Here is a 27,493-nt window from a genome sequence, read left to right as displayed (position 1 = left end):
AATATAAGAAGAGGACTTTATTTTCTTATCAATCTTGCTATAATGCCTAGTTTCTAATGTTGCATGTAGATATACCTTTAAATCATCTCTGTGTTTCCAAATCTTTATGCTTAGAAAATGTTTCAGTCTTACTAGAGAAAAACCCAAATAACATCTATGGAGATAATGTAATATGCATTTAAGGCTAGTATGCTTTTCATATTACAATGCTTTTCTCACATCAGACAACTGCTTTCTGTTTTACAAAATCACACCCTGTGATTTTGAATTATACCGAAAGAAATGTGTTCATGAAGTACAGAATATCAAACACGCATTAGGATTAAAAAGTTCACCTGACAAGAAGCAACCGATGAGGATTCTTTCTGTTCCTTACATGGCATAGCAACAGAGTCACAATGTGTAAAATATACGGTCATAATCCTTGTAGGATAGTTCCCGAAATAGTAATTAGAAATATAGTATAAATCTTTGAACACTAATGGTTTCCTAGAATAATTTTCTTAATCCAGTTCAGTCTTTCTCCAAATGCAAAGGAATCACAAACACCCCTTAAGGATTTTCTGGAAACAAGGCTTTGGCACCAGTTAGTATGTATCTTGAGTGCCTATGCTGGAAATTCTGCACCATCAGGAACTTATACTCTATAATAAAGAATTGCTGGCCGTCTATTGCAAACATCATGCAGATCTTGTGGCGTCACAGGATATGTACTTTACTTGAATGTACTCATGAGCGTTGAGTTGCACGTCCAGCGAAAACACATTAAGAGTTATATTTACAAACATTTTGCACTGGGATAGCGTCACAAAAGTAAGGGTAACCAGCGCAAAATGGTTTTTTCCCTAATTTACTTTCCAATGCATAAATCTTGTTTTGCGCTGGAAAGTACCCTAAAAATAAAGCATGCACGGCTTTGCGTTACTTAGCACCAAGGGGGCGTTAAATGGGTGGGAAATGGGCGTTCCAATGCAACCACCCATGCATTTGATGTAAAACCCTATCTACAAACAATGGTAGACAGGGTTTAGTGCCAAAGTTAACGCCATTTCAAAGGAGGCGTTAAAAGATCAAATGCTTTTATATCACCATTGTTTTCCGACTTTGCATGTGTGCTGCACTGTGAATCACACATACAAAGTTGGAAAAGTTTTGAATTAGGTCTAAGCATAATATTTTGTACTGGAAAGGTACCCTTCCAGTACGAAATCTATGCTAGACTCAGGCACACACCCTTACACCACGACGCAAATGTTACGCTAGGGAGAGGGGCGGAAAGAGCCATATCACTGTAGATATGGTGCTCTCCTGCTCCCTCCCTGTCATGCAATACAGTGTAGCACTTTTGGCTGCTGCGCTGCGTTCCATGTCTTTTTTTTTCACAACAATTTTTATTGGTGACAGGCAATATGAGCCCAGGAGAGGCCAGGACAATACATCATATACGTGGGATGGCATTGATAAAGATGTCAACATTTTACAATAAGTTCGGTGAAGAATAAAAGATACATATAACTGAGTAAAACAAAAAGAAACATTGCAAACCAAGAACAACAGTGTTACAGCGTACATACATGGAATATGTGGTAATGACTCAGATCGCGACATATCAGTACATGTGCAATGAATCAGGGTGTGCATACCCAGCTGCTGATTATCAAGGCAGATCCTCGACGCAGGAGGCTGTGGGTAGAGGTTCAAGATATATACCTCAATAGTCAGCCCATAGCTTCCATATTCTGGGATGTTTCTGGGGGCATCCCCGCACTTTAAAAATCTGAAGTTCCAGCCCATGAAGAAATCCAGGCCTCTCTTCCATGCCGCAACAGAGGGTGGGAGGGTCGCCTTACAGGCCATAGCAATATCGCGTTTAGCTAATGTAAGCCCCAGAAACAGCAGATGCCTATTGTACCTATTGCCTCTGATCACATCGGTAATATGCAGCATGGCTAGGCGCGGACACCATGGAATATACTACCCCAAGACCTCAGAGAGACAGGGCATTACCCAGCACCAAAACCGCAATAAGGTGGTGCAGTCCCATATAGTGTGGAGAAAGGTACCCTCCCCAGTCATACCAGCACGCCAAAGCCTGTCGCGTGTAAAGTAAACCCTGTGGAGGTATTTGAATTGTATAAAGCATAGGCGCGCCGCGAAGGCCGCACCCTGCGGAGATTCGAGAGCCTCCACCCTGTCATCCTCATCGAGCGGACCCAAGTCTTCTCGCAAAGCATCCCTCGTCTTGTTTTGTTGTGTTGCAACTATTAGTGACCAGGGTGCGATATAGCGCTGTGATTTTGTGTGTACCCATCGCACCCATGAACACTTTGGCTTCAATGGGGTTCAAATCGGGATGGTGTCTTGTCATGCAAGATAAGGAGATAACGCGTGGCGAAATTGAAGATATTTGTAAAATTGGGATTTAGGGCTTTTGAAAGTCGTATTGTAGTTGTTGGAAGGATTTAAGGGTCTGGCCTTGGAGAATATCTCCAATGGTTGAGATGCCAATAACGTCCCAGCCCGCAAACCCGTAAAGTTCAAGTAGTTGCGGTAAGAGGCCATTACGCCAAAGTGGGGTCTCCTGAGTAAGTCTGCCACGCCACCCGACCCTGCGCATAGCCAGTCGCCAGATTACAAAGACAGTCCAGGTCGCAGGCGGCAGTGACTTGAGTGTCGTGTTGGCATGTAGAATCATGTGTAGCAATTTGGAGCTCATCAGCCACTGCTCAAGCCCATAGGCAGGGTTGCCTCGATCACCATACCACCAATCATTAAGAATAAGAGATGTGACGCTGCATGATACGACTGAATATCTGGGGTTGTGAGGCCCCCACGGTACGTGGACTGAAACCACATTCATAGGGTGACCCGCACAGAGCCCCTCCCCAAGAAAATGGCTGAGGACCAAATTCAATTGCCAAAACCAGGCATGTGGTAAGGGTTAGGGATGGTTTTGGAGTTGATAAAGTAGATAAGGCAACAAAACCATTTTAAAGATTGCCGACCTGCCAAGTAGTGTCAGTTGCAACCGCGACCAGGAGCTCACCTGTTGTTTAATCCAGGGCAGCAGTGGGGCCAGATTTTTAGTCCAGGAGCTGGTTTGTGATGAGTACAGCAATACCCCGAGATAGTTAAAGCCATCTGGGGCCATCGGGACCTGTTGTACCCATGTTCTAAGCTGATCACTCCCACATAGAGGCCACAAGTAGGACTTGAGAGCATTCATAGATAGACCAGAGTTTTGGCTGAAAATTTCCATTATTCAAAGCATGCGCGGACAAGATCTTTTCGGGTGTGTATAAAAGAACAGCACGTCAATGGCATAGAGCTCTATGTGGTCGGATATCTCACGCAACCACTCGAAACCATATATCTGGGCATCGATTTGCAACCATGCTGCGAGTGGTTCCATAGCGAGTGCAAACAGGTAGGGAGAAAGAGGGCATCCCTGCCTAGTACCTCTTTCGATATGGAACGGCTGCGAAATTGCGTCAGAGATTTATACAGAGGCTGTAAAGAAGTCTAAGACCAATATTCAGGTGGTTCAAGAGTGCAAACAGATAGGTCCAGCTAAGGGAGTCAAAAGCCTTTTCCATATCTACGAGAAGGAGAGCAGCAGGTTCATGCAGCCGGTCGACAGAGGCAATCGCCTTATGTGTGCGATAAATATTGTGTCGGGTGGAACGGTCGGGCATAAAACCTGCTTGTTCAGGATGGACCAATGTAGTGATATGCGGGACAATACGGTTAGCAATTATTTTGGCCAGGAGTTTGGCCTCCATATTGAGCAGAGAGATCGGTCTATATGACGCAGGCAGCTCTGGGGGCCTGCCTGACTTAGGGAAGACCACTATCTCGGCGTGGCGCCAGTCAGCCGGGAGATGGCCATCCTCTGCAGCAGCGCGCGGAGCCGCCAAATAGTGCACCGAGAGATTGGATGAGTATTTCTTGTAAAACCTACATGGAAAACTGTTGCAACCTGGCGTAATCCCCTAGTGCAAATCTGCAAGGGCACTTTGGACTTCCTCTGCGGTGATCGGGGCATCTAGGTCATCGCGCACTGAGTCTGACAGGGACTGCGGGGCAGATTGGCCAAAAAGCGGTCAATGGTGGCTGCTGGAAGGGTCTCCCGTGGGGCGTAGAGATCTGTGTAATACGCAGCAAAGCTGGTCGCGATGTAGGCCTGGTCTGTGAGCACCTCATCTGACGGTCCTCGGATTGCGGGAAATGTTACTTGTCGAAGCGTCTGCTAGCACAGACAATGCAAAAGGGCGCTAAATTTGTCGCCCCACTGATAAGTGCGGCTAAGCATGGTTAGCCAATACAGTTTGGCTTCATCTAGGAGGTCACTGGTGTAGAGTGGTTGGGCTACGAGGAGTTAGCGGAGAGCCGCTGCGCCATTGGCTTCTCTGCTCCTGCGTTCTAGGTCTAGAATTTGCACCTCGGTACGGACTAACTGCTCACTTTGCTGTCTATGCCGCACGGTGCAGAAAGCAATGTCCACCCCCTGCAATATTGGTTTCATGTCTTCCCAAAAGGTTCCCCGGGGAGTCCACCATACCAAAATTGTATCTAAAGTAATCATTTAGGGCTGCAGACATTTGTTGGTGATAGGGGTCATTTTGTAACAGCCATGTGAAGAGGCGCCAGCGAGGCGGGGAGCGATCTGGGCCGAGACGCACCACCAGTACGAGCGGAGAATGATTGGGCAGGCTTCTGGGCAAGATCTCTGCCGTCTGAAGTTTATGGGTGTGAAGAGCAGATATGAATATATAATTAAGGTGAGAAAAGGAATTGTGTGCGGTTGAAAAATATGTGTATGCATTCTCTGTAGGGTGCAATTTTCACTAGGTATCCTCCCATCACAATCCCTGAGTTATCGCATGGAGTTTTGACTTGCACGTGTTGGTCTGCTGCCCTGTGCTGCGCCATCTGTCCATGAAGGGGCACATAACATCGTTCCAGTGGCCCCTGCCAACAGTAGACCCTGTGGAAGTTCAGCCCAGAGGGAAGCAATCCGCTCCACCAAGGACGGCAATAGAGGAGGGGGAGCATACACACAAACCAGAGTGGCAACCTCACCATATAGCGTACCAGACACCGCTAAGTACCTGCTCTGAGAATCAGACCTGGACAGGTCGTGGACAAATGGTATCCTGCAATGGATTAATATCGCCTCAACCCGAGAGCCCCTAGTGAATCCAGAGTGATAGGTCTGACCAAACCCAAAGCGTGCCAGGCAAGGCGTCTTATTACCCAGTAGGTGTGTCTCCTGCAGCATCAGGATTTCAGCCTCGTGTCACTTAGCCTGGCAGAGTACCGCCTCTCTCTTGATCTTATCTAGTAAGCCATTGACATTCCAACTAATAATGGTCAAGCACCTATCCTGAGATTCTGTCATGTTGGGTGTATGTCAAATGGACTAGCAGATGGATATTATAATGTGCGTGGAGCCAAAGAAAGACATAGAGCATGGTGACTCAAACTAACAACATACATTTCTCCAAAGCCCAAACCTCCCCTATACCTCAATAAGGATGAGGCATCGCGGCATAGCGAGCTTCCAGCCCACAACGGGGGGTAGGATCAGCTCCGAGCCAATGGATCCCAATAAAACATGCTATGTACATTAGAGCGCCCACAGTCTCGTTCCAATGTACAGAAACTAGGTAGCCCACATATGAGTTGCCATCAAGGGAATTATGTCAAAGGAAGCGTTTCCTTTTTATGTAGGTGACTGGGGTTGACGACCATCCGTCGCGCGTCTATGAGAGCTATTGCGGGGCTGCGATCTCCGTCTCGAGTGCTGTTGCTTCCCATTGAGTCTGGACAGGTCTCGGCTGGAACCCACCGATGAGGTGTCCAAGTCTGCTCCTGGAGGAGAGTTGACCTTGCGCAAAATGGATTCATCTGTTCAGTTGAAGACCTCTTCAAGTGAGTCGAAAAAGTAGGTCTGTGATTTGTGTGAGACACGTAGGCAGGCCGGGAATAGCAAGGAGTATTGAATCTTCAGGCAACTTCGGGCCTTGGCCTCTGTGAATGAATGCAGCCGCTGTTGAACCACTTTAGTGTAGTCAGGGAAGATAAGGATGAGCTGGGAGGCATATGTAAGGACTCCCTTGAGCCGAGCCTGTTGGATGATCATATCCCTGCCTCTGTAGTTGAGGAAGTTGGCGATCAGAGGACGGGGACGTTCCCCTGGGGGCGGCTTCTGCTGCAAAACTCAATGCTCCCATTAGATGATGAAACAAGAGGAAAGGGAGTCAGCCAGGAGCCACTCCGTAAGCCATTTGGTTTGGAAGGCTGTGGCGTCATTGCTCTCACAGCCCTCCGGAAAGCCTAGAAAGCGGAGATTGCTCAGTCGAGCTCAGCCCGCCACGTCTTTCACTCTAGCCAGTGGCCGCGCGTCAATGACTCCAAGTTAGATAACTCCTTTTGAAGGGTGATCACAGCATCTTCCATCGCGAAGATCCGTGTTTTTTGTTTCGGTAATTCGTTGGACTGTATCGCGGAGGTCCTGGCAAAGGAACATAACATCGGACACCACATCCCAAGATTGTTTAATAGCAGCCAAGAGTGCAGCATTGTCGGGGATAAGCGTCACCGCCATCTCAGGGACTGGCAACTGGGCAGCAGCCCCAGTACATTTGTTTATAGTAGACTGTTTGGACGTGGCTCCAGTAGGCTTGTCTTTAGCCATCGTGAAACCAAGCCGGAGGAAATATTTTAGGATACATGTCCAGAATAGGTGGTGCTCCAGTAGGTCCCCTGACCACAACCCGAAGTGCAGGAGAACACCAGAGATTGGCCGGGAGCAGCGACCAGGGGAGGGCCCGACACCCATAAACTGCACCAGGACCTAGACCGGCCACTTCTGTAGGTGGTGACCCCCCACCCCCCTAGCGGGCATCCCCAGCCGCCGCCGTGCAGCAGACACCAAGCCGGAGCCACATCCATCCGAGTAGGTTAGGGAGTCCGTTGGGCTCACAGTGAAGAGTAGGGCGGTGGCGTCCTCTAGCCCAGGGAAGGCCACACAATAGGTAGGGTAGGGGCCGACCGGGCCAGCACACTAATCCGGGAGGCACCCTCGTCTCCCTGCAGGAAGAGATAGCAACATAGGGTGCACGGGGGCCCAGAGCACTCACCGAAACCCTGCCAGGGAAACGCAGGCTCCAGACTGCACACAGGCTCCACACTGAGCCACCACTGAAATAATGTCTCACAGGGGGCACAGTCGAGATGGCTCCATAGGAACAGGAGAGGCCACTCACCGCTATCGGGAAGTCCATAGTCCCAGCCGGGGCCCACAGGGTAGCAAATGGTCAGTCTGAGGTGGGTGGGCCAGGTGGCAGCAGGTCGTATACACCGGACCCCGCTGCAGGCAGAAGGAGAGGAGGCAAAGGGGGCCAGTATCGCATTCCGATCCAACCGTCAACATCGCACAGGCACGCCTCAGGGCCAACGGTAGTGCAGAGGAGCGATCGGCGGCCTGTGCAGCTACAGAGTAGGCCGTCCCCAGTCCCCGGTGGTCCGCTCACCGGGCAGATGGGTCATGGCAGAATTCCAGGACCACAGGCAGTCGTGTCCACATCCAGGGCCACCCCCGGGCAAGTCCACAATGCCAGCAAAGACCATGCCAGCCCACAGCCCGCAGCAGCAGGCCCGTTGTCTGGATGTAAGACGCGCCCAGGCTGGCTCCTAGGCCCAGTCCCGTAGGGTAATACGGCCCCACCATGGCGGGAACAGCACCCAATAATGGTATTGTGGGTGGCCCTTAGCTGCGCTGTGTTACACAGATGCTCTGCGTAGTATAACAGCCGCAAGATGGCAGGATTAAATGAGGATTGCGAGTGGGTTACTGGAGCGAGGTTACAGCACGTCCGCCATGTTGGACCGCTTGGCCACGCCCCCATTCCATGACTTTTTAAAAAAAAATCTAGCCCCCAGCCTCTTTCAAAGCATCTCCAACACCTCAAGCACAATGCCTGTCTTTCTTTTTTAAATGTGTACACAGTCAGACAGTTGAGATTATCATGCTTCTTTGTGAAGAATTAAGTACTCCCCGTAGAGCATAGCATCCATGCTCTGTACATTCTCTCCCTACAATACCACCTGAAGCCACCATCTTAGCTTTCTATTAGAGATCATAAACTTGGGCTGGGCTGACAATGGGTTTGTGAATCCTCTGTGTTGACCTGTGTTGTTCCATAATGACACAGGAATTAGTGGTTGACAATCCTCCACCTACCTCTGATATTCAGAGATACAAGAGAGGCAGAAGAAACTGTGGACAGACATCTGTCATTTCACCACCCCGCTTGTATCACTGGAAAACAGGCAAAGGCAGCAAGTCATCCACCACTATAGCATGGGTTTATGTGTTGTCTACTTCTCTTACAATACAGCGGTGAAAAATAAAACTATTGCTCACTTCTTTTACCTCAGAGTTTTGCATGACTGTGATTCGAAAACTATATTCATGATAATACGCAAAATATCATATAACTCCGATCCTCTTCAGATTTACTATATTTTTAATTTCTGCATTGCTCTTTTGCCAAAAATATTAAAGCTTTGCACCACAGAATTATTACACTCATGGGGGCAGATTTATGTTCCCTGGCGCATCCCTGCAAATCAGCATGGATGCGCCAGGGAAGATGCGCCACGCAAGTTTGCCCTTGCGCCACAGCAGATGCGCCGCATTTACAATGCGGTGCATCGTGGCGCAAGGACAAGCAGATACGTGACGCATCTGCCAACGTAAGGTTGGCGCAGTGCTGAAGTTGCGTCGCGTTGGGAAAGTGACTTAGTGAAATCTTATAGATTTCACGGAGTCACTTTTCAGGGGCGTTCCTGCGACGGAACGCCCCCCCTGAGTAGATACTCCCACATGAAAACTGACACAGGTTTCATGTGGCACAGGGCTTTACACCGTGACGCATCTCCATAGATGCGTCACGATGTAAATAGGGCGCAACATGGCGCAGGGTTTACGCCGCCGCTGCGTCACAAAAGTGACGCAACGGCGGCGTAAAAGGGGCGCAAGTCCCTCATAAATCTGCCCCATAATTTTTTGTTCATCTCACATATACTGACAATCTTATATGTAAACATTCTGTCGCGAAAAAAGCAATGCTTACTTTTTTGTTATCATTTTTCCTGCATTTCTTAGAATATAAACGTTGATATTCTCCGCCTGCTGCAGATACAATGGGACACAATTTAATCGTGTCGGTATGTTGTTTCTTCTGAGTACTATTGATTGGCACACTAGGCTTTCCTAGCTGACTAAGCAGACACAAAGAACTATTCCCTAATCTACTTCTAAGAGGAGTTTTGAAGAAGTGAGGTATTTTTTTTCTCGGAAGGTTTTGAAGCTATAATCTCTTTCACCCTTACTTTCATCATTTCCAGTATGATGACTAAAAGCCTGCATGCATTAAGAGATACAGATATATATATCTCAGGTGCAAGATCCGTTTGTCAGATGTCAAAAATATTAAGTCATATTGAATCGTAATGATCCTATATGAACGGGATATAGAGTTATCTTTTTAATGTAAAGCAATTCACATAATTGCATGACCGGATAAAGATTCTTTTCAGACTTACAAAATATGCTCAGTGATAAATTAAGCTCTAAAGATGCGAAGGAAAACCAGTTCGAATATTTCTATCAAAACGAGTTCAAGAAATAATCAATTTCCCTTGTATTACAGTTCTTAGTACAGCCATAGAGAGTTAAGCAGGCCCAAAAGAGGTAATCGTAAAGTTGTTTTTAATGTACAATAAGGAGCCCACGTACAGTAGATCCTCCTCCTGCGAGCTCTAACTGCCAACTTGTCAAGGTAGGAACCCATAAGGAAGAAGAAGCTAGGACATGGAATGTCTCACAAAAGAAAGCATACAGTGCACAGCTGAAAATGAAAAAAGTAAAGAAAGGACTACACTATTTAAACTAAATCATCATCTTTTCTCTTTACAAAAATACAATTTGAATAATTTGTATCACATTGCAACAGAGGCACTTAGCGCCAGATGTATGAAGGGTTTTACCGTTTGCGAATGGTAAAAAGCCTTTTTGGATGTATCAACCCAATAGGTATTTGCAAAATAGGTAATCGCAATTTTTGCGATTACCTATTTTGCGAATGCAGTTAGGGAATCGCAATTTGCGATTCCCTAAATGCAATGCAAGAAGCATTCTCAGAATGAGACTTTGCTTTAAGGCATCGCAAATTACCACCAACTTCAAGTTGGTGGCAATTTGCAAATCGTTAGAAAAATGCACAAAATTTTATTTTTCTAAGTGCCATGTGGCGCATACACATGTGTGTCCGCCACATGTGCACACTTACCTTTTTTGGGGGTGCATCAGGGGGGCCTTATGGCCCCCTGGCACCCTTGCAATTGCATTTGCAATTTGCGATTACCTATTTGGTAATTGCAAATTGCGAATGCCTTCCAATTCATTCCTGTGGACCTCTAGGCCCATAGGAATGAATGTGAATGCATTCCTTAATAGCGAATCGCAATTTGCGATTCGCTATTAAGGAATATGTGGGAAACGCTATTTTTTTCCAAAACCTACATACATTGCATTTTGCAATTCTAAAATAGCGAATCACCAAAATTCGCTATTTTAGAATCGCAAATTGCAAAGTTGATACACCTGGCCTTAATTATCAATGCAAGTAAAAAATGTTACGTTTCACAGGCATACAAACATTCCCAGTGACTCTAATAGTTTCCTTCATGGTTATCACAGATTGTTTGGTCGATCTGTGCAACGATTCATGTTCCAAATCAACATAATCAGAGACGCCATTTTAATCAGAGGACGCAGTACTAAGTTGAATGCTGGCACTACTGTTGCTTAATGAACAGACTCCTTGTAAGTCAATGGAAATTGATTCTGAACCAGATGACACATTGGTAGTGACACTTTCTGGTAACCAGAAAGAGTTATTACATGATTCCTCTTCCAAAGTTCCTTTACCTTTACAGATTTTCTTGGCTTGTTCAGGAGATGACTAGACCTCTTTTGCTCCACCATCCTTCCTTACACAGTAAAATAGAATCTTTGGAAACTCTGGTGGCTACCTGAAGTGGGGCAGAATAACTTAACTCACCTTTTTTCACTCTAGTTGGAATTTTGACTTACACCCAATCTCCAACTTGATTTTTTTTTCTCTGAAAAGACCCACCCGGACAAGTAATCTATCAAAATTCATAGATATCTTTTATCAAACGCCAGCACATCAAATGGGCCTGTGAAATCTAATGCCACCTTTTTTCAAACTTCTTCTGACAAAGGTACCATGTCGAGTTGAGTTTGACAAGTCTTCCAGTGCTTGTCAGGCATCAGACAGGTATCACATTTGGCAATCCAGTCAGCTACCTGAGTATCCATGGAAGGCCGCCAAAAAGATTTCTTCAGATTCTTACAAGTACCACCTATTCGAAGATGACCTTCATGTGCAGTTTTAATCAGTTTCTCCCAAACTTAAACAGGCGGAAAACATACATCATTGCGTAACAATACACTTTTCACAATTAATAATTCATTACCCACCTGTGAAATGGTTTAAGAGACAACACTACAGATCTTTCATTGGGCCAGCCTTTCCTAACAAAATTCATAGCTGTAGTTAAAAAATTGCATTTCTCTACCTCCTACAACCATTCAACCAAAGAAATCATACCAGTGGAATTTAATACATCCTAAACCAACGCCACCACACATTCAACATCATCCAATTCTTTGTCTTGAGAGGAAACATGAAATCACATTCTTGACAGGCAAGCAGCCGACACATACTTCCCTCCAGGAATGTAATTGATGGTAAAATTATATCCCAGCATCCGGAACAACAACTTGATTAGCCTGGCTGAAGCCTCACCTGACCCATTTCCATTCAGGATGTGAATGAGTGGTTTGATATCTGTAAAGATCTCGAAATGTACGCCCCATAGAAATGCCTCCATCTTGATGCTTCTGTAATGTAGCTCTACAAGTTTCAAACATTGAGTAGCAAAGGCAATAGTCTGCTCTTTGTTATTGATTCACTGTGATAGTGCAGCACCTAAGGTTGTCTGCCTGGCATTAACAGTGAGCGTACATTTGGGACCAGGTAGGAAAGGTGAGAGTGCTGGAGCTGAAGTCATAATTTTTTTTTCTTTACAAAAGCATCATAAACAGACTCATTCAATTAAATGTTACTCCAGTTTTAGGAGATTGTGCAAAGGTGGTACCATGAGAGCATCATCTTGTTTGAATCATTATATTTGCTCATTCCTAAAAATGATCTTCAGGTATCTTTATCCTTGGGTGGTATAACATTTTGCATAGGATGAATGAGAGAAAACTTAGGTTTAATGCTAGTGGAGGTAAAGCAATGACCCAAAAAATCTAATTCTTGAGCCAAAAATGTGTTTTTTTAATGTTTGAGTGTGATACCAGTTTCTTTGAAGGCACTCAAAATCTTCTCCATGATTGCATTATGTTAATGAACCACCTCTGCAAATATTAATATGTCATCTTGGTATGCTTGGAACCCTTTAATGCCTGTTAGAATGGAGTCCAGTAACTTTTGAAATACACTCGTTGTGGATTCTCGACCAAACAGTAAGTTAAAAAATAAGGCTATATGCCGATTTACGCACTTTCAATAAGAACAAAATCATAGTTTGTCACTCCTTAACCAAAATCAAAGACGTAATCAGGCCCAAAGTAATTCAAATGTATTTAAGTCCCACCCTTTACCCCTTTAAAAGTAAAAAGAACATACAAAAAATAAACAATTACCCAAAACAAATATCAAATAATTAACATTAATTAACAACTGTATATGAATTAATTAAACATAAATTACTTCCCACCCTTCACTCCTATAAACACCACAACACACACCTAAATCTAATTACACAATTACCATAATAACATTTTAATTAATTCAATTATCAATTAACAAAAAATTATTTATAAAAAATAAATAAACAACTTAACACCCTTCACCCCTATAAATCCCAAAACACACACCTGAAATTAATTACACAAATACCATAATTAATTTGCAATTAATTAATTTACATTGATTAACAATCAATTATTAATTCATCAATTTAAAATAAAATACTTTCTACCCTTTACACCTATAAACAACACTGTACACGCCTACAATTAATTACAAAATCACCATAATTGATTACAATTAATTAATTACAATTAATTAATGACCAATTAATAATCCATACATTAAAAATAAATTACTTACCACCTATAAACACCAGAACACATTTCTAAAATTATTTATACAATTACCATAATTATTTACCAATTAATTAAAATTAATTAAAAAGCATGTATTAATTAATAAATAATACATTCCTTTACACAGTTAAAACTATCAAATCTGAATTAAACAAATATTAATAAGTAAAAAATAATCAATTAATTTAATATAATTAAGTTACTTCCCACCCTAGTCCCCTATAAGCCCACAATCCGCTACAAAACTAAAAACGCAAACTTCAAATAGATTTTTTTTTATAACTACTAAAAATGTAACATATTTTAAAAATACAAAGAATTCTTATACAAAAAATCATACATCACATACATATAAAATACATACAAAAATACATACCATTAGTTAAAAAACAATGGGGTCTATTAGTATGGCGGGCGGAGGCAACACCAAGGTGCTGGCGGTGGCGCAAAATGCTTTTTTCCGCACGCCAGGAGCAGTCCTCACGCCAGCCACATTAGTATGGCCAAAGATAGCCCATTTTCCATCTGCCGCAGTGCGACGCGAACCTCCATCGAAGTGCGCCCTCCACCGCAGTGGTGGGAGCCAATGGAGACTCAACGCCGTGTGGAATGACATCCTGTCCCCTGTACAAATCAGGATTCCCAGAAAAAAACAGTCGCACCGCAATGGAGAAACCGCCCAACCAGAGATGGCGGAAGCACGACAGCGGAGCGCAAAACCAGGTCCCTTCCACCCGGTCCCGAACGCAATGGACCCAGCTCTACACGTCTTCCCGGTGCTGTACCTGAAACATTACCAGCAACTCATGGACCGTCGCGGACGATGCTGCAGGTACGCAAACACAAAAACACCCACACAACAACAACACACAACTCATGGGCTGATATAGGGTTCCTGTCCACACCAGACACCCTGATGGGGACAGGAACACATCCACAAGTGTACCCACACATGTCCTACCTGTCACAAAATCACCCCTCCGCATCCAGGTCACCCTTCCATTGCGATCATGAAGTAGTGTCCCGGTCACATCACCGCAGCAGTGAAGACGCGGGAAAACATGCGCACAATGCAGAAGGCAGGTCTAGCACCAGGCACGGGCAGTGCACAAAGACCACAGGGCCACACCTCTACCCTCCACACACTAGCCTCCCCCAACATGAAGGGACATGCCATGTGCCCCTCCTGTGCTCCCCCAATGACACTAACTAGCTAGGTGAACCCACACCCTGCACCACACAACAAACAACTAGGGAGACCACTTCACTCTTGTATTTAAAGCTCCCTCGAGCTATTGGCTGACGAGCCATGATCCCGCACCCGCGCGCCGTGAAAGGTATTTAACCTTGTATATTTGGCAGTCTACCAGCACCCCACATACAGACCTGCTCCCTGCTGACGAGAGGCAACTACCTCGAAACACGTGTCCAGGGATGGCATTTTACTTTACACTCGTAGCATAGGTGTACTCGCCGCTGCTACTTCATTCTCCAGAATCCTATGGGGCTACTTGCTAGTATGACGAGCGGAGTGCGACCCACTTCACTGTTGTATTTAAAGCTCCCTCGAGCTATTGGCTGACGAGCCAGGATCCCGCACCCGCGCGCCGTGAAAGGTATTTAACCTTGTATATTTGGCAGTCTACCGGCACCCCACATACAGACCTGCTCCCTGCTGACGAGAGGCAACTACCTCGAAACACGTGTCCAGGGATGGCATTTTACTTTACACTCGTAGCATAGGTGTTCTCGCCGCTGCTACTTCATTCTCCAGAATCCTATGGGGCTACTTGCTAGTATGATGAGCGGAGTGCGACCCACTTCACTGTTGTATTTAAAGCTCCCTCGAGCTATTGGCTGACGAGCCAGGATCCCGCACCCGCGCGCCGTGAAAGGTATTTAACCTTGTATATTTGGCAGTCTACCGGCACCCCACATACAGACCTGCTCCCTGCTGACGAGAGGCAACTACCTCGAAACACGTGTCCAGGGATGGCATTTTACTTTACACTCGTAGCATAGGTGTACTCGCCGCTGCTACTTCATTCTCCAGAATCCTATGGGGCTACTTGCTAGTATGACGAGCGGAGTGCGACCCACTTCACTGTTGTATTTAAAGCTCCCTCGAGCTATTGGCTGACGAGCCAGGATCCCGCACCCGCGCGCCGTGAAAGGTATTTAACCTTGTATATTTGGCAGTCTACCGGAACCCCACATACAGACCTGCTCCCTGCTGACGAGAGGCAACTACCTCGAAACACGTGTCCAGGGATGGCATTTTACTTTACACTCGTAGCATAGGTGTACTCGCCGCTGCTACTTCATTCTCCAGAATCCTATGGGGCTACTTGCTAGTATGACGAGCGGAGTGCAACCCACTTCACTGTTGTATTTAAAGCTCCCTCGAGCTATTGGCTGACGAGCCAGGATCCCGCACCCGCGCGCCGTGAAAGGTATTTAACCTTGTATATTTGGCAGTCTACCGGCACCCCACATACAGACCTGCTCCCTGCTGACGAGAGGCAACTACCTCGAAACACGTGTCCAGGGATGGCATTTTACTTTACACTCGTAGCATAGGTGTACTCGCCGCTGCTACTTCATTCTCCAGAATCCTATGGGGCTACTTGCTAGTATGACGAGCGGAGTGCGACCCACTTCACTGTGGTATACAAAGCATGTGTGACATTAAAACATACCCTCACAGAAAACACTTTAACCAGATAAGGACACTGACAAAACAGACAACAGGAGCAACTGTCTTTATTCACATATAGGCACCATTATCAGACAAGAGCAAGGCCAGTGGCCAGCACAAAGTGCAGAGTAGTTACATGAGAAGCTGCACAGGCAAATGGCAAACAGCAGTGAACAACAAGGCCAGTGGCCAGCACAAAGTGCAGAGTAGTTACATGAGAAGCTGCACATGCAAGTGACAAACAGCAGTGAACAACAAGGCCAGTGGGCAGCACTAAGTGCAAAGTAGTTACACGAGAAGCTGCACAGGTAAGTGGCAAACAGCAGTGAACAACAAGGCCAGTGGCCAGCACAATGTGCAGAGTAGTTACATGAGAAGCAGCACAGGCGAGTGACAAACAGCAGTGAACAACAAGGCCAGTGGCCAGCACAAAGTGCTGAGTAGTTACAAGAGAAGCTGAGGCAAGGGGCAAACAGCAGTGAACAACAAGACCAGTGGCCAGTCCAATGTGCAGAGTAAGTCCATGAAAAGCTGCACAGGGAATGTGTGCGACTGTACCCTGCCATGGTCAGCAACACAGTCCGGGGGTAACATTGGGCAGTACAGACACCGCTGTGGGCGAGACAGGTGTGTGAGGGTGACTACCACTCAGACTTGGCTGTTAGAAGGACTGGGAGCTGGCTGTGTGTCGGGGGCAGTTGGAGGACTTGACTGGGGAGAGAGAGACCCAGCTGAGGTAGAGGCATCAGTGGCTTGGGACGCCGGAGGTCTGCTTGGACCAGGTGGTGTAGTGGCACGTGGAGGTGGAGTCATGCTGCTGTGAGATACAGTGTGGGTGGGAGATTATGTAGGGGTGCCTTTCCACTTCTTGGGGAGTCGAAATGGCTTCCCTGTCTTGGGATTAATGGCTAGTGGTGTTGACACAACAGGCACATTCACCACCAAAGCTGCATCTGGTGCAGACGGTGGCCCTCCCTCTGGGGACATGCTGGATCCAGCTGTTCGCTTGGCCTGGCCTTGACTTTACCCCTCAATCCCCTGTTTACCAGGTTTATCCCCTACAGTTCCCCCATTTCCCTGCTTCACAGGGCTTTGAATGGGAGTTGAGGTTGTGGGTGAATCTGCCTTCGAGCTCTTCTTATGTGTAATCTTAGCAGGCACCACCTTCTCAGCGGGCATGGAAACTGTCTGCTTGTCTTTGCGAGACACTTTAGAGACAGGAGAGTCCTTGGCTGGGGATGCCTCTGAGACATGTGACCTTGAGGTCTGCTTCTTGGCTTTGTGGCCCTTGGTGTCGCCTGATGGGCTTTTGTCCTTGTGCTCTGGGGTGGCTTTAGTTTTCTGGGGGAATGGTGTCTGCCCCCAGGACCGCTTGGTCTGCTGCTGCTGTGTGCTGTGTGTGCTGTATCTTGCCCTAGAATTCAGTGTTGCGTGGTCACTATAATCAGATGAGGCCACTGGCAGGGGGGTGGACAAAGGGGCTGGAGCTGGACTCCAAAATTGTGCCAGTTGAAGGGCTGCCATCACTGTGGAGGACAAAGACTGGACAGTCCGGTGTAGCCCACCCACATCTGAATGTATGCCCTCCATGAAAGCAACCACCTGTGCCAACTTTTTGTCGTGGTCTATGAAGGCATTGAGGAGAGCTGCCTGGCCCACACACAGCTGGCGCTAAAGGTCCACAGATTCAGCACTGATGGCAGCAGGGGTACAGGAGCTGGGGCAGCGGTGCCTGGGGTGAAGGACACTCTTCCCTTCTTACTGGTGCGAACACGGGCAGCACTAGTGGAAGTAGCTGGGAGGGTGGGCACTGTACACTGTGTGGTGGAAGAGGAGGCAGAGTCCCCATTCCCTGTGCCTGCCAACATGGATGCATCACCACTGGCGTCAGATGACATCGAGGTTTGCGTCTCTGGCTGTGATTCCTCAAGCAGATTTCTATCCCCCTCCGAGGTGCTGGTCACATCTTTCTCACTGTGCTCGTGTCCAGCTGTTGTGCCTGATGCCTCAACACGGGTGTCCGTCCCCTGTCCTTCCATGCCCACGGGAGGTGCTGCATGAGAGAGAGAGATGTAGGGTCAGTTCATTGGCATCAACAGAACAATCATATGCAATCAAAGCATCACTGAAGATGATGGAATCTACATGATGCACACCACCCTGTGCAATAACATTGTGCAACCTCAATTTTAAACTTGAACATTGTGTGTCAACAAGCAAACCAGGCATAAGTGAGCCATGTGATGAGCACACAGCATAATATCCCGCCAGTGACTCCGTCCAACCAGACACACAAATAGCTCTGAACACACCTTGGGCCCTGATGGGGGCAAAGATGAACCCCACAACATGTTGCCAGGGGATGACACAGATACAGACTACAACATAACGGTCCACCATGGCCGTGAGCCCATGCCATCCACCATGTTGTACTGTGGGGCACAAATATTGTTGCACATTGGCGTCAAATGTCCAAGCATCACAAATCTGAGGGCAGGCAATGCACGCATTGATGAAAGCACACTTAGATTATGCATACTGCCAAACCCTTCCATGTGAGTTCCCAGACTACCACAATGCATACCTGAAGCCCACGACTCAGAATGCAATGTTAATGCCCATTTCTCAAACTACATTAGGGAGTACAGGTAGGGCAAATGAATGACAGCTGCACAAAACACAGAGGCCACTTACAAGTCACTGCATCACACTACCAACATCACATAGCCCAGCGCTGGCCCAGCCTGCGAACACATTCAGTCACTCACAGCCAAAGTCACCCTTCCAAGGATACTCAACTCTAGCTTGCTGCTGATGCTCCTTCAAATGTGCATCCAGCTCAGGCCGTGTCACGGCCAAGATGCGGGCCATTAGTGGTGTCATGCTCCGCCACGCTAACCTGCCAGTCCAAGGGAGCAGTCCCAGCGTCATCTCCGCCACGTTCTTGCTCAGCCGGCAGATGTCATCCCACCTCTTGTGGCAAAGGGTGCGCCGTCGGTTTGAGACACCCAGGGCCCACACCTTGCTTCTAGTGGCCCTGCACACGGCCTTACACTGGTGGGCTTTGAGCTGCAGGCATGGGAGACAAGAGGGGGAAAACATCAGTGACACAGTGTTATGTACCAATATCTCTCAGTACAGGAGAATGATACTAACTCAGCTCAAATCCACAGATATGTCTAACAGTGACAAGAATGCATCTCACATGGAACAACAGCATGGGAGAATCACACGTAAATGCATGCAGGTATGAGGGTGGACACAGTACCTGCCCATCTCATACACATGCAATATGCCAGCACAGAAAGCCATGTGTAGCCTGCCCATATCTACTGTCCATTTTTAGGTAGATCAAGACATACCTTACATATCAACATATATTTGGGGGTAGACTCACTGTGTACAACACTGCACAGCCCTCTATGTCCTTGCCCTGTGAATGGCTCACTGTGTCATGGATGTCAAATTGAGGGACATGATCTCACAAACCCACACCCTTCTCCAAAGGCCTGTCGTGTGCAATCTACAGGAATGAGATGGCTCATTGATGGAGAGTAAGAAAAAAAAAAGAAAAACATGACACTTTGTACATTCAGTGATGTGTCCTTGTCAGATTGGGCAGTGACTGTGCAGGCCAGGTGGGTTCACAGTGAGGGGAACAACAGGGACCCACACAGCCATTCACACAAGCAATCACTGTCGTGACTCCTGCAGTACCAACTTGCTGCGTCACTGTATGGCTGACAAGACAATAAATGTCCCTCAAATCCTGATGTGCAGGCAGGTAAACTTGTGAAATAGGCTACACACCCCATTCCCCTGGAGAAAGCATGCTAGGCAGTGCATGACAAAACCCCCCACTCTAAGGCATATACTATAGCAGCACAACTTCATTTTTGCCCCCCTGCACTCACACTCCCACTGTTGAAGACTTACCACAACATTTGGGGCACCATATAGCCTGGGATACTGTGTGAGCACCTCGTCCACCAGGACCTCCAGCTCCTCGCTGGTGAAGGGACTGGCCCGGATCTTCTCAGTCCTTGCCATCACTGTGGCTAGGAGACAGCAGCAGCAGCAGTTGGTGGTGAGGGGTTGCAGGCAGCAGGCTATGGAGACAGGAGCAGCAGCAGCAGCAGGTGGTGCTGAGGGGTGGAAGGCAGAAGGCTCTGGAGACAGGAGCAGCAGCAGCAAGCGGTGGTGAGGGGTCTCAGGCAGCAGGCTCTGGAGGCAGGTGCTGGTGAGGGGTGGCAGGCAGGAGGCTCTGGAGACAGGAGCAGCAGCAGCAGGTCATGGTGAGGGTCCTTCAGGTAGCATGCTCTGGAGCCAGGAGCAACAGCAGCATCAGCAGGTGGTGGTGGGGGATCTTCAGGCAACAGGCTCTGTGAGCTGTGGAAATGTGGAAATGTGAGGCTCTTTCCCACACATATATAGCCCCCTGGGGTTGTTTCAGTGGTTCTAAGCTGCTGCAACTGGTGTTCCAGGTCAGCCTTTTTGAAATGCATCCAATGACCAGCTCTGTGGTGGTGGAGCAGGCCTACCGCGACATTCAAAATTGCATTAGGCCACCGTGATTGCAATTCCCATTGGCTGTAAGGGCATGGTCCATGGCGGTGACACACCGCAGGGGCAAGGCGGGTGCTACCGCAGTGGTGCATCTTTCAAATGCATCCAATGACCGGCTCCGCGGTGGCAGAGCACGCCTTCCATGATTTTCAAAATTGCATTAGGCCACCGAGATTGTGGTTCCTATTGGCTGTAAGGGTATGGTCCATAGCTGTGACACACCACTGATGCCAGGCAGTAGCTACCGCAATTTGGGGGTCATACATTAACATGAATGACCATGATTTGGGTGGCGGAGCATGTCAACCACAATTTGAGCATGTGTATATGCCTATCACTACCCCACTTGTGTTTTGGGGACAGGTAGTGACACACCACTGGTGCCAGGTAGTAGCTACCGCTATTTGGGTGCCATACATTAACCTGAATGACCGTGATTTGGGTGGCGGAGCATGCCAACTGCCATTTGGCAATACTCAAATGCCTATCTCCACCGTGATTTTGTCTTGGACATTGGGGGTGACACACCGCTGGTGCCAGGCTGTAGCTACCGCGATTTGGGTGCCATACCTTAACATGAATGACCGTGATTTGGGTGGCGGAGCATACCAACCGCCATTTGGCAATACTCAAATGTCTATCATTACCGCGATTGTGTCTTGGGCAATGGGGTGACACACCGCTGGTGCTAGGTGGTAGCTACCGTGATTTGGGTGCCATACATTAACATGAATGACTGTGATCTGGGTGGCGGAGCACTGTGACAGTACCTCTGGACACATCATGCTGTGTCAATGGCCAATGTGCAGTTATCAACAGTGCACAGTGGCCACATGATTAATGTTACATCATTGTGCAGACAATGCCAATGTAACATTTACCCCACTGCTGACTACACATGCCATGTTTGTGTATGTGATTTTGGACATTGGCATGTACTCCCTCACATGTCACTTGTGGTATTGATGGGCATGTACACAGAACAGTGTTGTGATGGACTCTCCAATGTGTACACATGTCAATGTGTGAAAGTGCTGGGAAAATCACAGTGATGTATGTCTTAATGAACAATGTGCAGATTTGACGGTCTACTTTTCTTGGCTCATGCACACACTTGTTGTTTACGCACAGCCTGTGGTCATTGTGTTGTTGATGTGTGCCATTTTCAACTTATGCCTGAAGGTGTGGCAGATACAGCAGCTAGGTATGAGACAGTAGTGTTGCAGTTTCACACATATGCTGAATGAAATACTCTCAGTCCTGATAATGCTAGATGTGGCCATATCCCTTTGTGAATTCTCATAGTCAGATGTTGTTTCGGAGGTACTTGCTGTGTGAAAGGAAACAAGTATACGAGTAGTGTAGCTGAAGGTGTCCCTACATGTAAGCTGGTCTGTAACTCAAATGTGATGACAGTCGTTGTTGGCGTTGTGTCAGTCAAAACGTAAGATGTTGTACACATCTCATGGCGTATTGCATTGACATGTGTCCACTTTCATCTCACCTAGGAGGAGACCAAATCTGCATTGTCCCTTCACAGGGCTGGCAGACATGGAGAATGAGGAGGTCATCCGGAAATTCCGCCTGGATAGAGCCACCGTACAAAACCTATGTGCTATGTTAGAGCCCCACCTGCAGCCTCGCAGAACATATCCAATTGCTTTCACCCCTGTGTCTACGTTGATAGCGGCCCTGCATTTTTTTGCCACTGGATCATTCCAGCACACGGTGTTCAGAGCAGATGGGATGTCACAGCTTATGTTCAGCATGGTGCTGCGTGATGTCCTGTCCCCTATGATGATCTACAAGGACAGATATATTCATTTCCCCAGGGGGCGTGAATTGGCGGCTGTGAAGAGAGATTTAATGCCCATGGACACATCCCCCATGTTGTTGGTGACATTGATTGCACCCATGTTGGGCTTGTTCGACCACAGACACGTGAACACATCTACAGGAATCGTAAAAATTTCGACTCCATAAATTTTCAAGTGGTGTGCCAGGCGGATATGATCATCTTGCATGTGTGTGCCAAATTTCCAGGCTCAGCCCATGACTCATACATCATGCGTAATAGCATTGTACCACAGCTGATGGCTAATCTGCTTTCTGAGTGTGCATGGAAAGTGGGTGGGTATGCATTGTCAAATAGCGTGCTGTGTGTGTGACATGCTGTCCTCTGCCACAGTAACATTACAAGGTTTCTCTGTGTTTATCACACCTAGGTGAGTCTGCATATCCCAACCATCCTTGGTTGCTGAGCCCACTGCAGAATCCCAGGACACCAGCTGAGGTCTGCTACAATGATGCCCATGGGAGGACACGTCGTGTGGTGGAGTGTACGTTTGGTCTCCTGAAGTCAGATTGTAGTGGCATGCTGCATGCTCCACAACTTGGCCATTCGCAAGGAGATCCCTCTTGATCCTGGATGATGATGAGCAGTCAAGGCCCCCACCTGCAAACCAACCAGTGTCTAGTGACGAGGATGGTGGAGAGGGGGAATGTGTCGACCTGCGTCAACAGCTCATCAACCGCTACTTCACTTGAAGGTGAGTGCCGATGTATAACCGACCTATTGTCTGATGATGTTGCTGTTGTTGTGAAGGTGTATGTGAGCTTTGTGACTGCAGCCGGTTGTTGACTCCGCAGTGGCTGACAATCTCTCTGGGACTGGGTAGTTTGGAACATCTATCGGATGTGTATGTTGGCACTGTTGTTCATTGTGATGTGTGCATGATGGATATGCTTGATGGTAAGTGTTGTGTCTGTGATGCCACACCCAGACTAGTGAATATTGTTCTGTTGTGTTTTCCTAGGTCCGTTCAGCCTCTCCTTGCCTACATACATTCCATTCTCCTGGTACGTTGTGATCATGGTGAAGACTGCTCATCCTGGATTAAACACGGAGCAGAAACAACAACATGTGTGTAAGGTGTATTTATTTACAATAGTGACATGTGAGGGGGTGAACATTTACTTTGAGGTGATTGGTGAAGCAGTGAGTTGACTGGTAAATGAGAGAATCGAGTAGTCACCACATTGAAGTGGTGACCCAGTCCAACAGACAGATGCCATTCACAAGGCAGTGTGGGGAAGGATAGTCCAAAAAGTCAATGCAGTGGTGAAGTGGATTGCCATCATGGCTGGCTCCGTGCCTGACATTTGGCAGGTGCTCTGCCATAGGATACTACCAGGGATTTCTTGGGAGGTCCCCTTCGTTACTTGGCAGGGGGGCCTCTGCTGCAGGGCCAGTGGGGTCTGAGGACTCACCCCTCTCTGTGGCCTCAGGGGAGGATGATGAACTGTCATCCTGCGGCCCACCAGGGGGAGTTGGAGGTGTTGTTTGTGGCGCTGGCCGGTCCCTCAGTACCGCCACTAGCTGGCCCAAGAGGTCCACAATTTGGCCCATGCGGGTGTTCATGGACCTCATCAGCCGAAGGAGCTCGCAGGAATCTACTTCTGACCGGCCCGTTCGTACCTGGGCCCGTTCATAGGCCCCAAGGTCTCTGTTTATGTTGTCCAGGGCTTCGGTCCCTGGCTATGGTTGTTATGTTATGTTATGTTATGTTATCTGATATTTATAAAATGCACGGCTACTCCCAGGAGTATCCCGGCACTGCGAACAAAGACCACATAACTTCAAACAGAACATTCCTCTACAACAGAACTCAAAGCTGAAAGAGCCATGTTTTTAGACTCCTCCTAAAGGTAAGGAGGTCCGGAATCTGTCTAAGAGAGATAGGTAGGCTATTCCACAGCCGAGAAGCCACAACTTGGAAAGATCTACCACCTACCCGGGAGAGCAGGACCTTTGGAGTTGAGATCAAAAGCTGAGAAGAAGATCTCAAGGTACGCTGTAGTATATAAGATTGAAATCTCTCCCTAAGGTTGGGGGCTCCAATCTTATGAAATGCTTTAAAAACCAAGACTAAGGCTTTAAAATGAATTATTTTCCACACCAGAAGCCAGTGTAGAAAGGACAGAAGCTGAGTTGTGTGAGTTCTAGGGCCAGTCAGAAAGATGGCCCTCGCCGCCACATTCTGAATCACCTGTAATCGGCCCAGAAGATACTCAGGCAGGCCGAGATACAGGGAATTAACATAGTCCAGTCTAGACACCACCAGGGCCTGGACCACTGTTTTCTGTAGGGGACTGAGAGCAGAGGTAGAAAGATTGTCAGCATTCTTAGCACCCCGAAACAGACCCCAGCCAGTGTTTATACTTTGGCCTTCATAGACAGGGCAGTATCCAATTTGACTCCTAGATTTTTCATGATGGTGACAGAAGACGAGGGGCGGGGACATGTCTTGCGGCCACCAGGTATGCCAAGCTTTATACTGACATGGACCAAAGAAGATAATCTCTGACTTTTCAGAGTTACACTTTAATTGATTGTGTCTAAGCCAGGAGAAGACTTCAGAGAGGCAGATGTTAATTAAGTTGTTGTTGAAATCATTGTCTGTGACGGACCCTGCCCCTCCCACCTGCCCTGCTTTCACAGACCTGTTGCCTCACCACAGTGGGCCTCTGCATCCTCTCCCTGCCCTCCTCAGTTGGTGGTGTGGGGTGGTCATCCTCTGGGACAGGGAGAGTGTTGCAGGCAGCACTGGTGGTGGTGGTGGTAGTAGTAGTGGTGGTGGTGGTAGTGGTGGTGAAGGACGCACAGGCTGTAACAGCAGGGGTCTGCAGAGAGGTTGGTGTTGCTGCAGATATGGTGGGGGGAGGATATGGTCTTGGGACCTGTTGCGCCCTGGCACACCAGATGGGCCGGCTCCGAGCTCCTGGTCCTCTGAATCCCGGGAGTCAACATCCGAGAGTCCGTGTTCCAGGAGGAAGACTGGCTCTGCAGGTTGCTGGTGTTGTCCTCTGCAGTCAGTTATTGGTCACCTGCGGGTCAGATGGGAAATGGTCATTGTAGTGCTCCCCGCAAGCTTTGTGCTAGATGTGTATTATTCACTGTTGGTACACCACACAGTTGACTAATCATCACATTGTTTGTATGCGCACTACTGTGCCTCTTGAGATGATGTTGAGGTACATGCATTACTTTTCCATGGTGTGATGTGTCATAACATACCATGCACCACGTGCATATTTTGTGATTACAGGAACATGTTGCCATCTAAGGACTAGCGCATCAAAGATTTTCTGTGAAGCCTATTTGTTGATTACTCTGCCCTGGCAGACGTTACATCTGAGAATGAACTGGCCATTCTCATATCATGCATACCTTTGTCATGTGCATATCTGAATCTGTACCAACAACCATGCTTTCTTTGTTTTCATATGGTCCTTGTTGCTCTGGCCCCATGGCACTTACACATGGCATTCAGTGCGGTGCATGATTGTACACATACTTTCTTCTACATGTGAATTGGTGTGTCACACTTTGGTTGCTTTGACAGTTTAATTTGCTCAGCTGTCTGCACACTGTGAGTGGCAATAGGATTGATGTGTATATTTGTGCAATGAGAGGGCTGGTGTTGACATATGGCACCATGCTTTTTCAGAGGAATGGCTGGGTGGATGTACAGGCTTCTTACCTGTTATGTTTTCAAATTTGGCTAGGATTTGTGACACATCTCTTTGTGTGTGTGGTGGAGGCTTCCATCCTGCTCAGGGGTGGGACCAGAAAGCATGATATGTCTACCTACCTGTTAGCTTGAATTGGACAGTGCAATAACTGACACATGCATCTGGGTGGGAGGGAGTTATCCGTCTTGATGAGCTGGGGACAATGGGGCATGGTAGGAGTAGTACTGCAGTCTTCCCACCCCCAAACCCCCTTCCCTGTGAATATGGCTACCTACCTGTAAGTTTGTTTATAGTGATACAATGGCTTCCAACTGCTTCTGGGTGGGGGAGTGCTCCATCCTGCTCAGGTGTGGGACAGGGGGCCTGGTGGGAGTTGTTGTTTAGGCCTCCCACCCCCAAACAGCCCTCCCTTTGGAGATGGCTACCTACCTGTAAGTTTGGTTGTAGTGATACAATGGCTTCCAACTGCTTCTGGGTGGGGGAGTGCTCCATCCTGCTCAGGTATGGGACAGGGGCCCTGCTGGGAGTTGTAGTGCAGTTTTCCCACCACGAAACACCCCAACCTGTGAAGATGGCTACCTACCTGTTATTTGTAAGTGTACAATGCAATGGCTGACACATGCATCTGGGTGGGAGGGAGTGCTCCATCTTGATGAGCTGGGGAACAAGGGGGCATGGTGGGAGTTGTTGTGCAGGCCTCCGACCCACAGACAGAACAACCTTGGTAAATGGCTGCCTACCCGTTAGTTTGTTTGTAGTGATCTAATGGCTGCCACATGCTTCTGGGTGGGGATGACTGCTACATCCTGCTCAGGGGTGGGTCAGGGGGCTGATGTGAGTTGTTGTGCAGGCCTCCCACCCCAAACCAGCCCTCCCAGGGAAGATGACTACCTATCTGTTAGGTGAGTGTGAGCCATTCAATGGCTGGCAAATTCTCCTGGGGGGAAATGCTCCATCCTGCTCAGGTGTGGGACAGAGGGGCTGGTGGGAGTTATTGTGCAGGCCTCCCATCCCCAAACAGCACTTCCAGGGAAGATGGCTACCATACCTATTAGTTTTTTTTATAGTGAGAAAATGGCTTCCAAATGTTTCTGGGGGAGAGTGCTCCATCCTGCTCAGTGGAGGGACAGGGGTGCCTGGTGGGAGTTGTGGTGCTGGTAGCCTGGACACATGCCACCCTGTAAATGTTGTGTAGCTTTGGGGTGATTCAGATGGAATGAATGTTACATCTGTGATACCTGTGTTGGGTATTGTGGTGCAGATGGTTGGACTTGGGCATAAGAGGTGTAGCTTTGTAGTTGTGCAAGACAGTACATGGCAGTGTGATGGTGTACATTTGTTTGTACTTACCAGCCTGCACTCCCACGGCTCTTCCTGTGAGACTCTTTGGATGCAGTATGAAAAGTACCTTCTCCTCC

This window comes from Triturus cristatus, chromosome 8 (assembly GCF_964204655.1).
Source record: "Triturus cristatus chromosome 8, aTriCri1.1, whole genome shotgun sequence".
In the NCBI taxonomy this organism is placed as follows: Eukaryota; Metazoa; Chordata; class Amphibia; order Caudata; family Salamandridae; genus Triturus; species Triturus cristatus.
The sequence above is the reverse complement of the archived record's forward strand: the minus strand, read 5'-3'. Positions refer to the sequence as shown.